Source organism: Bison bison, unplaced genomic scaffold (genome assembly GCF_000754665.1).
Source record: "Bison bison bison isolate TAMUID 2011002044 unplaced genomic scaffold, Bison_UMD1.0 scf7180017851244, whole genome shotgun sequence".
Classification (NCBI taxonomy): domain Eukaryota; kingdom Metazoa; phylum Chordata; class Mammalia; order Artiodactyla; family Bovidae; genus Bison; species Bison bison.
The window spans coordinates 43,193-56,378 of record NW_011481817.1 but is presented as its reverse complement, the minus strand read 5'-3'; positions in this window follow the sequence as shown (position 1 = coordinate 56,378).

Here is a 13,186-nt window from a genome sequence, read left to right as displayed (position 1 = left end):
GGCTCTTCACATCAGGTGACCAAAATACTGGAGCTTCAGTTTCAGCACATACACTGAATAAACACTGTTAAATAAAATAATGGACGAAGACACTAGACGTAGGACCTGCTGCTACTGCTGCTGCTGCTAAGTCACTTCAGTCGTGTCCGACTCTGTGCGACCCCATAGACGGCAGCCCACCAGGCCCCCCTGTCCCTGGGATTCTCCAGGCAAGAACACTGGAGTGGGTTGCCATTTCCTTCTCCAATGCATGAAAGTGGAAAGTGAAAGTGAAGTCGCTCAGTCGTGTCCGACTCCTAGCAACCCCATGGACTGCAGCCTACCAGGCTCCTCCGTCCATGGGATTTTCCAGGCAAGAGTACTGGAGTGGGGTGCCATTGCCTTCTCTGAGACGTAGGACCTAGAATAGAGCAATTGCTTATCCATATGATTTCCGGCAACAGACACACTGATGACGGTTACAACAGGCCAGATACGGTTCTGGGGGCTTTATCCCCCATCCGGGAGTTTCACAGAACCCTCACCATCGACCTGTGATCCTAGTTCTAGTATTTTTCAAAGCCACACATGGCCCCTCACTGTCTGTCTGACCAGGTCATGTAGCAGCACAAAACTTTGCTGTGGTTCCTTGTGCAAAAGAATGTCTCAGGCACACACGCCCAAAATATCCCAAATAAGCATAACTAGTGCCTCCCTGCCCACAAGCGTGCAGCTGAAGAAATACAACTTTTCAAACATAATTGGAATCCTCTGCCTACTTACCTTTCTCCAAATCCTCCCCTTCCGTCCCAGAAGTAACCACCGTCCCTAAGGAGACGTTTGTTATTCTTCATGTTAAAAAAGAAGATACTTTTGCTACATATGTATGAATCCGTGACTGCCCTACAGGATTGCCTGGCATGTTTTTTAATGTTGTATAAATAGTATCAGGTCCCTGACCTTTGGTAGGCTGCTTTTGTCCTCACCCGCTCAACCCTGTTTCTGCGTTTCTTCCGTGTTGTTAGAGGGACCTCAGGTTCCTTTCTTTGCAAAGGTGTTGAAGAATCTAGTGTGTGGACATGCTGTGCTTTACAGATGCATTCTTCTGAGCACAGACATTTTCTTTTTCTCTCCTATGGTGCTCTTACAGGCAGGGGTGCAAAGGACATTTTTATATGGGTTGTCTGGTGTGAAGTAGTACACTTCATGGTGCACTGGCCTCAAAGTGGAATTTCTGGGTGGAAAGAAGAACGCGCAGCTAAATTCTTAGGTATTTCCACACAGCTCTCTCCAAGATGGCAGTATCTGATGTTGCTTTTCCAATTTTTATTTTTGAGTTCACGGGGCCCTTGGAGAGTCTGAAGAAAGCTGCAGGGACTTGCACTGATACACCAGCCACCAGCCGTGTGGGGCTCTTGGGCACTTGAAACGTGGCCAGGCCAAATTGAGATGCGCTGTGAATACAAAACAGACCCCGGCTTTCAAAGACTTAGCACGAAAAAGAGCATGTAAGCTATCTGTGGGTGACATTTCTATTAATTACATGATGACATGATAATGTTTTGGATATACAGTCGAGCTCATCGTTGGGCGGATTCCTGTATCTGCCAGTTCGCCTATCCACTGAGATGCCGCTGTGGCCCCCGGCGCATGCGCAGAGCGGCCAACACTCTCCTCTCTGACACGTGTTCCCAGCTGAGGGGGAACAAGCTTGCATCGCAGTAAAGGACCATCTTTTTTTTCTTTTTTCGCAGTATTGGGCTTTTTGTTGGTGATTTTACTGCTTCAAACACCCGCTACTCAGGCCCAAACATAAAGCCCAATGCTGTCTCAAAAGCCTAAGAGAGCTGGGACATGCCTTATGGAGGAAACGATAGATAAGCTTCCTCTGGGCGTGAGTGAGAGCACTGTTGGCTCTGAGTTCAATGTCAGTGAGTCAACAGTGTGCATTAGACAAGGTGCCTTTAAGTGGAAACACACATAAAACAAGATTATGTATAAATCAATTAATAGCAACAACAGAGCGTGATCAAAGTCTATCAGGAGCCTAACCCTGTATTTCCCCTCCCACCCTGCACTAGTTCAGGATCGGTTATCCAGGGTTCACTATGCCGCTATAGGGGGCTTCCCTGGTGACCCAGTGGTAAAGAATCTGCCTGCAATGCCAGGAGACCTGGGTTCGATCCTTGTGTGGGGAAGATCCCCCCAGGGGAAGGGAATGGAAACCCACTCCAGAATTCTTGCCTGGGGAAATCCCCACGGACAGAGGAGCCTGGGGGGAGCTACAGTCCATGGGGTCACAAAGAATCAGACACGACCTGGGCGACTAACACTTTCATTTCTTCATGCCGGGCTATAAAGCATCACTACCGTGAGTAAGGAGAAAAAATACACCGTATGGGGTGAACGAAACCATTTCACAATTACGTTCCGCTTGTCTCTTTTGCGTCTGTAAAAATGGAAGCACATGGCTGGCAGACGAAAGCGGTTCTGCAGACCCTCCCAGATCTCTCTAGAAGTCTAGAGGCGGTGGGCTCAGAATCGTGGCAGTCTCCACGCGAACTGGGCTGCAGGCCAAGGTCGTGGCCGCTGCGTCTCCCATGTGGGCCACCCTGCCGCCTCCACCTCCTGCAGGCCTCCAGTCTCCCCCACCCCTTGTCACCCCCAAAGCCATCCTCCTAACGCTCAGAGATAACCTTTGTCCCTCAGCCTCTCAGGACGAACTGCTGGCTCCTTGTTGCCCTCGGGGAAAGAGACCACGGTCCCCAGGCTGGCCTCAGAGCCCTCTCGGGGCTGGCACTGGCCCCGTCTTATCTGCCGCCCCACCCAGCTTCACCCAACACCCCAGTCACGGGGAAGGACTCACAGTCCCCGGAGGCGCTCTGCATCTCGCTCCCTCTCCTCCGGAAACGTGTGCGGGGCGAGGCGGCCGCTGGATGGACCAGCAAAGGGCGTGTGTCACGGCTTCATAAATCCCGCATGCTTAGCGATAATTATAGCCAGTATTTACGGAGCTCTGTGTATTACCCCCCTGTGCTAATCCTCGCAGCCATGGGGAAGAGGTAGGTCCTATTATTAGCTCCGTTTTATAGTTGAGGAAAGGGAGACTCGCAGAGATTAAATCTCCTGCCCTGCGTCCCGCTGGGGGTCAGCTGCGAAGTCAGGACTCACTCAGGGACAGGTGGGCTCCGTGCCTCACCCCCAGGGCCTCTCTGCTGGGCCGCAGGCTGGGGACACGTGTGTGTCGAGGGTGCTGACTGCTCTGGTTTCCATTCAAAGGCAACACCCACATCCCCGGGGCCTAATGAGCCAAGAGGACCAGGTAGATTCCATCCCTGGCCCGAGGAGTCCGGAGGGTGCCCTGGACAAGGACACAGGCAATTGTGAAGCAGTGTATTTCCTGCTCTAACGGAGGTGACTCTGAAAGGTCCTGCTGGACAGTGGGTGAGGGAGAGACAGGGCTCTGAGAGAGAGCAGTCGTGACTGGAACTCAAAAACAGATCAAGTGCGTGTGTGCTAAGTCACTTCACTCATGTCCACCTCTTTGCGATCCCATGGACTGTAGCCCGCCAGGCTCCTCTGTCCATGGAATTCTCTGGGCAAGAACACTGGAGTGTGTAGTCATGCCCTCCTCCAGGGGATCTTCCCGACCCAGGGATCAAAGCCACCCACATCTCTTGTGTCTCCTGCATTGGCAGGTGGTTGCTTTACCAAGTTACATTTAACTGCGGAGCACCTGCCTGCTGGATGTAGCCAGCAGGACTGCAGGTTTTAGGGACACATCAGAGCAGAGTGTGCAACCCCCACCATCAGAGGCAAATATCAGAGATGGAGAGGGGACGAAATGGTTGCCCAGGAGATGGGTCAATGAGGAGGATGCCTAAGGGCTATCGTGTTTCTTTTATTCTTTTTCTTTCTGTTTTATTTTTTAATTATTATTATTTTGTCTTCTTTTACAGTGTTTCTTTTTGGGGTGATGGAAGTGTTCTGAAATTGATTGTGGTGATGGTCACACAAGTCTGTGATGACACCAAATCCCCTGAGTTGTACACTTTAAATGGACACATTGTAGGGTCTAGGAACTGTATCTCAATAAAGAGATAAAAACAATTCCTGTCCCAGTGAATCACGCATTCTAACCAGAAGCCCCAGTGACCTGAGGTATTGGACACCCATGTCATTTTAACACCCCCTGTCCTGTATGTAACAGAATGATGTTCAGTCATTATTGTGGAAGAACTATCAGCATCCTTCTTGGTTTGTGGGGTTCTTTTTAATTTCTTTTTTAAAGTAAACTTATTTTTAAGAGCAGTTTTGGGTTTAAAACAAAATTGAGTGGGAGACACAGAGATACACCCTCTCGTTGTGGGATCCCCTCTACCTTCAAAGGTAACAATGGAGAATCTCCTTGCTTTTGAACACCCCTCCTGTTTTGAGTCTCCTTTTCCAGAGGTTGCAATGGAGGTCGCCTGATGAGGCCAGGCCCACTGAAGAGACCTTCCTACTGGGAGGTCACCTGATGGACCAGGCCCATCAAAGAGCCAATTCCTATTGGGAGGTCACCTGCTGGGACCAGGCCAATGAAGGTACACTTCCTACTGGGAGGTCACCTGATAAGGCCAAATCCACCAAAGAGCCAATTCTTATCTGAGATTTGGAACCTTAATTCCAGCTTCAATGTCCCTTCACAGCAGCACCGACATCCACATCTGATTGAATAATTAGGAAGAGGTGTGTGGTCACCCAGGGATCAGGGATCTTGGGGGTCATCTAACAATTCTCCCTAGAGAACTGGGGTACAGAGTGGGCCTCCTGGGGGGGAGGGGGAGGGGTCATTCCAGGCCAAGAGGCTGGCCCATCCCTGGCCACAAGGCCAGGCAGCATGGTCTGTGCTGGTAACCAGCGAGTTGTTGTGGAGATGAAACCAGAAAAGGCGTGTGAAGTGCCTGACGCCAGCAAACAGGCCAGATAACAAGTAGTAGCGTGCTGATTATCCCATTATTAGAAGTCTGGAGGCCGCTCAGCTCTCTCCCGGCCACCCCAGCCGGGTCACGCACGTCCCTGGCTTCCCGCCAGGACCCACCAGTGCCCCCTCCCTCCTGGAGGTGAAAGAGCTGCTTTGGGAGGAGGGCGGAGGAGGGCAGCGGGGGCTCGGAGGAGGGCAGCGGGGGCTCGGGCGGCTGGGTGAGTGGCGGGGAGTATTTGCAGAGCGCGGGTCGGTGCCAGGCACAGGGCCGGGCGTGGCGAGATAAGAGGCCACAGGAGGCTGGGGACTTGGCCTTGGCAGCTGAATTCCAAACTGCCCTCCAGGGCTGCTGAGAGCAGAGGGCTGAAGCTGCCGTGGGGCTGGTGCCCGGGAGAGGCGGGTGAGCTCCGGGCAGGTGGCCGACCCTGTGGGCCTCAGAACCCCTCCCTGGCTCAGCTCCTCAGCCTGTCTGGGACAAATCCCCAATCATTGTTCAATCAATCATTGTTGCTCAGTCGAGTCCGATTCTTTGGGACCCCATGGACTGTAGTCTGCTAGGCTCCTCTGTCCATGGGGTTTTCCAGGCAAGAAAACTGGAGTGGGATGCCATGCCCTCCTCTTGGGGATCTTCCCGACCCAGGGATCAAATCTGGGTCTCCTGCATTGGCAGGCAGGTCCTTTATCACTGAGCCACTGAACCACCAGGGAAGCCCAAGTCTCCCGTTACCTCTCCTCAAAAGCCCTCCTTGATCAGCAGGCTGAAGTCTCGTCTCTCGTCACACGCTGGCCAGAAGCCCTTGCTTCCCGTTCAGCACTGGTTCCCTCTCTGGTTTTGATTTTTTTATTGAAGTGTACTTGATCTCCAGTGTTGTGTTAGTTTCAGATACACAGCAAACTGCTTCACAGTTACACACAAGTGTGTGCATGCTCAGTTGCATTCGACTCTTTGCAACCCCATGGGCTGTAGCCCACCAGGCTCCTCTGTCCATGGGATTCTCCAGGCAAGAATACTGGAGTGGGTTGCCATTCGCTTCTCCAGGGGATCTTTCCCAACCAGGCATCGAACCTGCGTTTCCTGAGCTGACAGGCAGATTCTTCACCACTGAGCCACTGGGGAAGCCCAGTTACACACACACACACACACACACACACACTCACTCACTCACTCACTCTTTCAGATTCTTTTTCTGGGGAAGCCCCAGTTACATACACACACAGACACATACATACACACACAGTTTCAGACTCTTCCTGGGGAAGCCCCAGTTACACACACACAGAGACACACACGCTTGCACACACACATACTCTCAGATTCTTTTCCCTTATAGGTTACTACAAGACACCGAGTTCCCTGTGCTTCTTTCCCTTGACAACACATGGCAATCAAACACAGGTGAGTTTCTATGGGATTCATAAGGTGGCATTGGACTGTAATGTAGACTATTTATATGAGATAACGTGGTGTTTGTCGCTCAAAGTATAAAAGAAACAGCTGTGAATCCATTCGGGTTCAAATAAATGACTGAATACATAAATAAACAGAAGGGACAGAAGAATTCTCCCCCCAAACGTATCTGGATACAGCCCCCTCCAGAAGGCGGAGCTTTCTCCCCCTCCCTTCCGCGAGGGGCGGGGAGCTGCGCTCAGCGGTCTGTTAACAAAGAGTAGCGGTTGGGGTGGGGGTCACTCCGCAGCATGCAAACCTCCAGGTGAGGGGAGCATACTCAGTGACGTCAGGGGGTACCTGCGTCCAGGAGCCACGGGGCGCGTGGGCGTGGCCTATCGTCCAGGAATCGCTCTGGACGGCCAGGGTCGTGCAAGACCCAGGCAGCCTCAGGAGTGAACACAGACCAGTGGAGGCTCAGGGGGCAGGACGGAAGGCCGCACGGTGTCCTGGGGGTGAGGCGGAGGGCGGGGGTCCTGGGACAGAAAGACAATAGGGAAAACAAGCGAAATCTGAGGAAGGGCTCGCATTTGGTTGATAGAAACCTGCTGATATTGGCGTCTTGGTTTTGGATGGTAAGGACATGATGATATTCGGGAAACCTGGGTCAGGGGTACGCAACCTCAGTACCATCATAGCAACTTCTCTGTACATTTAAAATGATTCAAAAAAAAAAATGATTCCAGAAGGAAGAAGTTATTTAAGAAGAATCTGTGCTACTTAGGTGTTTCTGTAAGCTCTCAAGGTTTATTGGATGGTAACATAACCTGCTGGAGAAGGAAATGGCAACCCACTCCAGTGTTCTTGCCTGGAGAATCCCAGGAACAGAGGAGCCTGGTGGGCTGCCATCTATGGGGCCACACAGAGTCAGACACGACTGAAGCAACTTAGCAGCAGCAGCAACATAACCTGCATGCTTTTCAATGAATTTAAATTTTATATAGGACAAGGAAGTTAGGTAAATATTTGATATGTTGGTATGATACACATGCTGAAGTGTTTAGCAGTGATGTGGACTCATGTTTGCAGATTGCTTTGAAATGCATTTTTAAAGGATAGGTGGATAGAGACTGTCTGTATTTCTCCTCAAGTTTTCTGTGAACCTAAAATGGCTTTATGCCCGGGTCCAGCCCCGGTGGAGTCAGGGGTTTCGAAGGGGAGAGGGCTTCAGCGATCATCAGGAAACAATAGATCAATTAAGCGTTAATTAAAGATATAAAGAGTGGTTAAATAAGGATAGCTCAGTGAGGAAATTCAGTGGAGAAAAGAGGCTGAATAATTCAGCCAGAAGGTGAGAGAAAGAACGACATGGGGAGACCAAGCTTCAGTGAACAAGGCCTGCACTTTATTTTCCAAAGTAGTTTTTATACCTTAAGTTGTGTGCAGAGGATAATGGGGGAAGGGGTAGAGTCAGAAGTAAGCCAGGCTTTCTTCCTGCAAACTTATCATATGCAAAAGTTTAGGTGATTTGCATCATCTTCTGGCCCGGAGGCCTGTTAACATTTTAAGACCCTTTCTTCAGAAAACTTATTTTTCTTTAAAGGTGATTAGTCAGGCGCCACCCTCCGAAAGCATCAAAGCTGCACTCCCATAGGGCAAAGTTGCGGTGGGCCACAACCAGAAAAAGAACCAACTCAAAGGTCCAAGGTTACAAACATTAAAGCTACTACTTACACCAATTATATTAATCAATACACTGCCAAGAACACAGCAGGTGGGATATGGAGACTTAGCAGCAAACATTGGCCCAACAAGTGAAAAACCCTTCACCAATACAATTTCTAATCAATCTTTTAACTGCTCAAAGGAATCTGTATTTAGACAGTTTAGAACATCTCATGCCTCTCACAGTTGGGAGGCTCTGAGCAATCACATGTGGCCGGAAAAACCTATTCAGGCAGGCTAGAGGACTTCCAAAGGAGTTTCTAGGTTGAAACACTATCACACCCAGGAACTTTATTAACTGGAGCTGTAAATTAACTCTTTTTTTCTGAGAGAGGTAGTGGGGGACAGCCCCCCGTAAAGTCAGAGGTGTAGGTGAGAGCACAAAGCAGAAAGTAGGCAGACTCTGGTTTTGGGGGTAGATGCTCGAGAATTTCCAGGGGGACTCCTGAGGCTCGATCCCGCCTTTGCGTATGCCGAGCCTCCTTCCTCATGACCTTTGCCAAGGGTGAGCTCCTGCTCCCGGCAGCTTTAGATATTAAAATCTATTTATTTTTTAAAAGATGGACGGGGAGGTCCCTGGTGGTCTAGTGGTTATGATTCTGTGCCTTCACTGCCATGGCCTGGGTTCAATCCCTGGTTGGGGGGCTGAGAGACTGCAACCCACGTGGCACAGCCTAAATAAACAGATGTATAAAGTGTTAAAAGGGAAAGGGAGATCAGGTCCTGCCAGCCTCTTCACGAGTCCCTGCGAGGCGCTGTCTGCACTTCACTGGAGCAGAGAGCAGGCTCCTGTGAGTTGCTGCTGGATCTGGTCCCGTCCCCTCGCTCATCTCCTCTCCCGTCTCTGCCTCCGCTCAGGCTGGCCTCTCTGCTCCCAGGACACACGGGTCACAGTCTCACCTCAGGACCTCTGCAGCCGCTCTGCCCTCCCCTGGGACACGTCCCCAGTTATCTTCGAGGCCCCCTCCTTCAGCTCCTGTTTGGACAGCCTGGAGTTCCCACTGCACCCCCACCTTGTCCCGCATCTCCCCACTCCACAACATCATCCCCTCTGAAGATGCTTTGTCTCTTCCCTGATCACTGCGTTTTCATGTCTGTCTCCTCCCGCCAGGAAGGACGCCCCTCGTGGGAACGGCCTCGTGTCTGTTTCATTAGACAGCGTGTGAGCTAGCACGGTGCCCAGCCCAGAGTGGGAGCTCAGTGTTTTGTTTCTTTGTTTTTTAAATTTCGTTTTCTTTGTTTATTTCATTTTCTCATTACTTTTTGGCCGCACTGGGCCTTCATCGCAGAGCGCGGACTTCTCCTTGTGGTGGCTTCTCTTACTGTGGAGACGGGCTCTAGACGCACAGGCTTAGCTGCCCCGCAGCACGTGGGATCTTCCCAGACCAGGGGTTGGACCCGTGTCCCCCGTATCGCAAGGCGGATTCTCAACCACTGGACCACCAGGGAAGCCCAGTAACTATTATCTTGAACTGATGTCCTGAGTATATTTATATGCATCCCCTACCGGAGCGTGAGGTTGTTTGCTGATCTGCTGATGTTTGACCTCTAAACACAAGACGCTCCGTAGAGTTTGGGATGAATAAATGAATGAACAGGATAAGGATGAATCACAGGCATTGGCATGGTGACAACCTAGACTTGGATTGGTTCTGGAGGTGGGGAGAGGAGATACAGTCTTGTGGGGCTGAGCCCTTACCCTGTGCGATCTGACGTTATCCCTGGGTGGACAGTGTCAGAACTGAATTGAATTCTAGACGGCCCAGGTGGCTCAGTGGTGAAGAATCCACCTGCCAGTGCCTGCCAGTACAGGGGTCGCAAGTTCAATCCTTGGGTCAGGAAGATCCCCTGGCAGCCCATTCCAGTATTGTTGCCTGGAGAATTCCATGGACAGAGGATCCCAGTGGGCTACGGTCTATGAGGTCGCAAAAGAGTGAGACATGATTTAGTGACTAAACAACAAAAGTTTGATAATGAATTGCTTGATGTGTGACCAAATGCCACAGACATTTGATGACTAGGAGTATCAGAGATGAAGTATTTCATGAGTAGCATTAGAGTAGAGTGGAGAAGAAAGACAGAAGAGTTTTCTTTACATACTTACAATAGTCATATTTGTAGGGACAAGAAGTGGAAGGGTGATTTTTGGGGGCCAGGTGGAGGGGAATGGAGAGTTATCATTGCTTAATGGGCACAGAGTTTCAGTTGGGGATGATGAAAAAGTTCCAGAGATTGAAGATGGTGATGGTTACATGACAATGTGAATGTCCTTAATACCACTGAACTGCACACTTAAGGGGTAAAAAGGTAAATTTTATGTTCTGTTTTACCTCAGTAGAAAAAGAGCTAGAAAGTGGTGGTGTGGGAGGCGGGGAAGAGCACAGGCTTTGGGACCACAGTGCTCGGGGTCGTATTGAGAACTGCCGCTTCCTACCAGACCTTGAGCATGTCCATTCACGTCTCTGGACTAGAGTTTCCTTCTCAGGAAAATAGAGCTCCCTTGGGAAGCCCGCGTGTCTCGCTGGTGGGACTGTAGGTGGAGAATAGTCTGGCAGTTTCTTGGAAAGCTCACCTTAAACTTCCCACACACCCTCGCAATTCCGCTCCTGGGAATCTGCCCGAGAGAAACGGAGACACACGTCTACAGGAAGACTTGTACACACGTGTTCACAGCAGCACTGTTTTTTAAAGTTATTTATTTTTAATTGGAGGACAGTTGCGTTACAGTATTGTGTTGGTCTCTGCCATCCATCAGCCTGACCAGCCATAGGTACACACACACCCCTGCCCTCTGGAACCTCCCTCCCACCTCCCACTCCTCTGGATCGTCAGAGCTTTGGGTTTGAGCTCCCTGTGTCACACAGCAAGGTTCCACAGGCTGTCTAATTCTCCACATGGTAATGTATATATTTCAGTGCTGCTCTCTCAGTTCTTCCCACTGTCTCCTTCCCCCACTGTGTCCACCAGTCCTTTCTCTATGTCTGTGCCTTCATTGCATAGCAGCACTATTTGTAAGAGCCAAAGAATGGATCCAACCCAAAGGCCCATGAATGGATGGAATGGAATATCATTCAGCCGTGAAAGTAATGGCATGCTGATACAATTTACAACCTGGATGGACCTTGAGGACATCAAGTGAAAGAGACCAGATACAAGAGGCCATGTGCTGTGTGACACACGTCTGTGGAATGTCCAGAAAAGACAGGTCTCTAGTGACAGAAAGTACATTTGTGTCTGCCTGGGATTAAAGGTGGAAGTTGGAAGTGCGTTTAATGAGCAGAAGAGATCTTTGGAGCGGGGTGGGGTGGGGAGCAGTGATGAAAGTGTTCTAAAATTGGATTGTGGTAATACTTGCATGATCCTGTGAATTTACCAAAAAATCATTGACCAGCACACTTAAGATGAGTGAATTCTGTGGAATGTAAGTGACACCTCAACAAATATGCTTAAGAAGAAAAAAACAGAGCCTATAATGGTATCTCTCTAATGACGCCATTGTGAAGACTGTGAGCTAATTTACATGAATCTCCTTAGAGACGTAGGGCAAATACTCAAGAAATCTGCTCTGTATTATTATGATCAAGTGTGACAAGATCGTCTGTGTAAAATGCTCACTCCAGGGAAAGACAGCAATCAACACAGAGTTAAGATTCACGAACAGCCCTAATATTGCTTTACGATAATACCAATCGCTTGGTTGTTTTACAATTTCCTGGGGCTGTCCCATGTACAGGGGCCTCAGTTTTCTCATCTGTAGAATGGGAGACGTGGACTGCGTCTCTAAGGCCCTTTTCTTGCCGTATGTCCTATATTTTGTTCTAGGAATGTTTCTCTTCAGATGTAGTGTCTTGAAGTATGAGTAAGCGGGTGGGGTGGGAGAGGGTAGTGGGCACACCTGTAGTGGGGGTGCCTTGGGGCTTGGAGGCCAGGATGTGTGTGTGGGGGCCTTGAAAGGTGGGTTATATGGCTGGGAGCTGATTGTGAAGGTCATATGGGCTTGGTGCAGGGTTCAGGGTGTGGAACCAGTCCAGCCTGCATTGGAATCCCGCATCCACCGTTGCCTACCTATGGGACTTTGGACAAGAGAGTCCTGCTCCAAGCGGTGTTAACTCCTCTGGAAAATGGTGAGGATGTTCCCTGTGGGAACTATGATTCCCTGAGATCATATCTATATCAATAAGAAAGAAACAGCAGCAAAAACTTTCCCCCAGGTGTCAACCACTGTCTTCAACTCTTTCCACAAAGTGATTTTTTTTTTTTTCAGTCATGCCATGGAGCTTGTGGGGGTCTTAGTTCCCTGAGCAGGGATTGAACCCAGGACCTTGGCAGTAGGGGTCCAGAGTCCTAACCACTGGACCTCCAGGGAATTCCCCACAGTAATACGTTGATCCAAAGGGCTCAGTTCATGTTAGTGATCACGGAAGTAGGACAAATGCCTTCTTAGCATGAACCCTCAGTTTGCCTCTTCTATAAACGGGGCTGTGTAATCACCTTCCTCAAGCAGTTTCATCTGTGAGATTGTGCTGAAACGGTGTCTGGCCCGCCATTGGTGTGTGGTAATAGGGAGCCACTGAAGGTTCCTGGGGAGGGAAGTGGCTGGCCTGTAAGGAAACATACCCCAGCCCCTTTTCCCCCAGCACCCAAGGTTAAGTTATAGTTTCAGGTAGGATCTGGTGCACTGGAGAATGGGGCTTGTTTGGAAACTGTCATTATTCGTGCCGATATGTGATTACCTCCCCAGCAGTCTGTGAGCTCCCCGAGGGCAGGTGTTCCTCTGGTCTTTGGCGCCAACATGCAGCCTGGGGTGTGGTGAATGCAGCACAAATGGAGACCTTCCCACGTGCCGGGCACCGTTCCAAGGGCTCGGCTACAATGCGTCTCGTTACATCTGGGAATTCTGCAAAGTGCCGAGTGGTCATCGTCTCCCCGGCCTGCCTCTCAGCCCCCATCTTCGCAGCTTCCCTCCTGCCCGCTCTCTCTGCCAGTGTTTCATCGCACCAGGGAAGCAGACACCCTCCCTGAGCCTCGAGCCTCCGTTTGCTGCTCTGGAAAACAAGGATGATGTCACCTGTCCCTCTCCTGGCCTCCCAGGTGTGGAGATAACCTAAGTAGTCAGGGCCACTCTCTGC